The 4,805-nt window shown below is 33.5% G+C and overlaps 1 protein-coding gene across 1 annotated transcript in view; it reads left to right on the top strand.

The window, feature by feature from the left end:
* Window positions 1-4,805, top strand: part of ITGA8 (integrin, alpha 8) — a gene marked incomplete at its 5' end in the record, with an annotated part of 186,133 nt that overhangs the window by 24,241 nt on the left and 157,087 nt on the right. The window lies entirely within an intron of this gene.

Below are 4,805 nucleotides of genomic sequence, written 5' to 3'. Positions count from 1 at the left end.
TTTCCCCCCAGAATTCATTTTCTTCCTCACAGATACCTGCTTTTCTTAAGTCCTTTTGGGACCTCCTTTAACTACATTTGAATTTGTGAGGTGCTGGTCTTCTTTTCATGGCTATTTAGTAGTGTAGAAATTTCAAAGCTACTATAGTGCTTTCTTCTTGTGCTTAATCAAAGCCACACTGATAGTGTTGTGAGGTGTCATTAATTTTATTCCTGAGTACCACAAATCACTAATGATGACATATTATACTTGTTTGTCTGTGAGTTTCTTCCCATTCTTGGACTAAGATTGAGCTTCCAGATTTCTAATTAACAGATTTTTTTTAAAGTTATGGGCCTTCAGTTGTATTGCTACAAGATTTCTATAGTATGTGACTTCCCAGCTTATAAAGAACATTCACATTCACTTATCTCATGTGATCTTTGTGACTTTATGACTGCCTGTGAAAGAGGAGAGGGGGAAGGTATTCTCAGCCTCATTGTACAGAAGAAATAAAATCTCCAAAAGACTAAATGAATTGCTCAAAGTCACCGAGTTAGTGGTGGCAAGATCCTTAGGCTCTGAGTTCTAGAATCTTCCAAACTGCCTAGACACAAACAGAAATATTTATATTTTTCATTTTAAGCTGTAAGCTGTAAAATGCCCTAATTCTTTGCCAATCGTGTGCACTTTTGGTGAGGATTTCCAGAACTTGTTTTTTTAAAAAGTCCAGAAACATTTTTAAGAAGGAAATTCATTATTTTATACTAACATGTCAAAATGTAAATTTTAGGTTAAGATTGAGTATGTATAATTTATTTTTTTAAGTCTGTAATCATAAGTAAACTTAATTGAAAGTTTAATTACATGCTTATTTTGGCCTCACTTAATAGGAGTTAGAAGTTCATTTCGTAATATATTTATTATAGAGTCAAGGAAGAAAAATAAAATGCATACGAAAGGAAACATATACAAATAAAATGCCCTAGTGCAAATGTTTTTAGAAATTCATTAGCTATTACTGATGAAGCTCCGGTTAAAAATGCGCAGTTAGAACCATGTGCAAAATAAGTTGACTGGGGAATAAAAAGTGAAAGAAAAGATATCTGCTTTTTATTAAGACCTAAAGTGTGTTATAATTGGGTTGAGTTTCTCTCCAGATGGCCCCCTCATGCTGACATCTGCAAAGTGTATGTAAAACTGTGTTGGGGCATTATCTTCTGTGGCTGTGTGGACACATGTTACTCAGTTAAAAATGAAGACCTTGGAGTCCTTCATGCTGGTTCCTGCTAATGCATGCTGTGCTTTTCAGACCAGGGAAAATCTCATGTGTTTGGGACCAGGGGGAATCTCATGTGTTTCACTATTGGAAAAGACTTGGAATTCCTTAGAGCAATTATAAATATTTGATCTTCAGTCTGAAATAAATCAATAACTGAACTGTAGATGCAAGTCTATCAGAGACCACAAAAAGTTGACAGTACAGTTATCTCTGAAATGTAAAACATAAGAAAATGCTTCTTGTAAGTTGTGAAATTTCAGATTCAAATACATGTTTTCATATCATATTTATCGAGTGAAAGCCATCATCTTTAGACTTATTCAAAAAGAAATCCCTGTGTATGAAAATTGGTTTTCAAGTATTTTTTAATTGACAAATAAAAACTATATATATTTGTGGCAGAGAGTATGATGTTTTGATATATGTATACATTGTAGAATGATTAAATTAAACTAATTAACATTATCTATCACCTAACACAGTTACCTTTTTTGTGTGTGGTAAGAACATTTAAAATATCCTCTCTTAGCAATTTTCAAGTATACACACATTAACCATCGTCACCATGTGAAAGAGATAGCTACACTCCCGTGCTCTTTGCAGCATTACTCATGTAATGTATATACCCAGAAATGAGATTGCTGTATCATATAGTGGTTCTATTTTTGTTTTTTGAGGAACTTCTATGCTGTTTTCCATAATGGTTGTAATAATTTACATTCCCACCCACAGTGTACAGGGTTCCCTCCTTCTACGTCTTCACCAACACTTGTTATCTTTTGTCTTTTTGACAATAGCTATTCTAAGATGTGAGCTGATGTTTCATAGTGTTTTTAATTTGCATTCCGCTGGTGATTAGTAATGTTGAGCATTTTTTCACATACCTGTTGACCATTTGTATATATTCTTTTATGAAGTATGTATTCAGGTTCTTTGCCCAGCTTTTAATTGGGTTATTTGTTTTCTTGCTATTGAGTTGTTTGCATTTCCTTATGCATTTTAATTATCAACCCCTTATTGAGACATGGCTTGCAAATATTTTTCACCATTCCATAGGTTACCTCTTCACTTTGTGACTGTTTCCTTTGCTGTGTAGGAGCTTTCATTTGGTGAAATTCTATTTGTCTATTTTTGCTTTTGGGGTCATATCCAAAATATCTTTGCCAAGACCAATGTCAAAGTGGGGTTTTTCCCTTTGTTTTCTTCTAGTAGTTTTACAGTTTCAAGTCTTATGTTTAAGTCTTTCATCCATTTTGAGTTGATTTTTGTATATGCAGTGAGGTAAGGGTATGATTTCATTCTTCTGCATGTGATAGTCAGTTTTCCCAACACCATTTGTTGAAGAGACTATCCTTTCCCCATTGTGTATTCTTGGTTCCTTTGTTGAAGATCAGTTGACTGTAAATGTGTGGATTTATTTCTGGGTTCTCTATTCTGTTGCATTGATCTATGTGTCTGTTTTTATGCTAGTACCATGCTGCTTTGATTACTATACCTTTGTAATATACTTGTATTTCAAAGTCAGGTATTGTGATGCTTCCAGCTTTGTTTTATTTGCTCGGGATTGCTTTGGCTATTCATGGTCTTTTATAGTTCAATACAAACTTTAGGACATTTTTTTTCTGTTTCTGTAAAAAAATGTCATTGGAATTTTGATAGGGATTGCATTAAATCTGTAGATCACTTTGGGTAGCGTGAACATTTTAACAATATAAATTCTTTTAATACACGAATCTAGGGTACTTTTTCATTTATTTGTGCCTTTTACAATTTCTTTCATTAACATGTTATAGTTATCAGTGTACAGATCTTTCATCTTCTTGGTTAAATTTATTCTTAAGTATTTTTTATGGTATTGTAAATGAGATTGTTTTCTTGATTTACTTTTCAGATAGTTCATTGCTAATGTATAGAAATGCTAAATATTTTGGTATGGAGATTTTGTATCTTGCAATTTTACTGCATTTGTTATTTCTAACAGTTTTTTGGTGGAGTCTTTAGGGTTTTCTATATATAAGATGTCATCTGCAAACAGGGACAATTTAATGTCTTACTTTCGGATTTGGATGCCTTTTATTTCCTTATCTTGCCCAATTTCTCTGATTAGAACTTCTAATACTATGCTGAATAAAAGTGGTAAGATTGGACATTCTTGTCTTACTCCTGTCTTAGAGGAAAAGATTGTAACTTTTCACTGAGTAAGAGATGTTAGCTGTGGGATTGTGATATACGTCCTTTATTGTGTTGAAGTACATTTCTTCTATACCTAATTTGTTGACAGTCTTTATCATGAAAGAATGTTAAATTTTGAACAATCCCTACTACTTTTTAATACTTTTTCTATTGAGATGATCAAACAGTTTTTGTCCTTCATTCTGTTACTATGGTGTATCACATTTATTGATTTGCACTTGCATCTCAGGGATAAATCCTCCTGAATCATGTTGAATGATCCTTTTAATGTGCTGCTGAATTCTAGTTGCTAGTATTTTGTAGAGAATTTTTGCATCTATGTTTATCAGGGTATTGGCCTGTAATTTTCTTTTCTCGTAATGTCCTTGTACAGTTCTGGTGTCAAGGTAATGCTGGCCTCAAAAGTGAGTTTGGAAGTATTCCGTCCTCTTCAGTTTTTTGGCAAGAGTTTGAGAATGTTTGGCATTAATTCTTCTTTAAATACATGGTAGAATTTGTTTGTGAAGCCACACATTCCTGAGCTTTTCTTTGAAGGGAGATTTTTGATCACACTAGAAAAAAACATAGTAGAAAAGTTTCTTGACATTGGTCTGGGCAATAAAAGTTTTCATATATGACCCCAAAAGCACAGGCTACAACAGCAAAAACAGACAAATGGGATTGCATCAAACTGAAAAGCTTCTACACAGGAAAGGAAACAATCAACAGAGTGAAAAATGCAACCTGTGAAATGAGAGATAATATTTGTACAACGTACATCTAATGAGGAGTTAATATCCAAAATATATAAGGAATTCAAACAACTCAATAGCAAAAAATAGTAATAATAGTAATAATCTGATTTTAAGATGGGCAAAGAGGCTGAATAGACATTTATCGAAAGAACACATACAAATAGCCAACACATATATGGGAAACCTCACCAATCATCAGGAAAATACAGATCAAACCACATTAAGATATCACCTCACACCTGTTAGAATGGCTTTTATCAAAAAGATAGACTGGCCAGTTAGTTCAGTTGGTTAGAGAATAGTGTCGATAGCACCAAGGTCAAGGGTTCAGACCCCCATACCGACTAGCCACCGAAAAAAAAAAAAAAGAAAAAAGAAAAAAAGGCAAAGGATAACAAGGATTGTTGATGATGTGGAGAAAAGGGAAGACTTGCACATGTTGCTGGAATGAAATTTAGTACAGACATTATGGAAAACGGTGTGAAAATTCCTCAAGAAATTAATAGTTCTACCATATAATTCAGCAATCCCACATCAGGGTATATATTCAAAAGAAATAAAAGCAGTATCTTGAAGACATGTCTGCATCCCAACTCTTATTGCAGGACTACTGCAAT

The sequence above is a fragment of the Galeopterus variegatus genome, unplaced genomic scaffold, assembly GCF_000696425.1.
Source record: "Galeopterus variegatus unplaced genomic scaffold, G_variegatus-3.0.2 Scaffold326, whole genome shotgun sequence".
NCBI lineage: Eukaryota > Metazoa > Chordata > Mammalia > Dermoptera > Cynocephalidae > Galeopterus > Galeopterus variegatus.
Note: the sequence above shows the minus strand (reverse complement) of the source record. Positions and strands in the feature narration are given on the sequence as shown.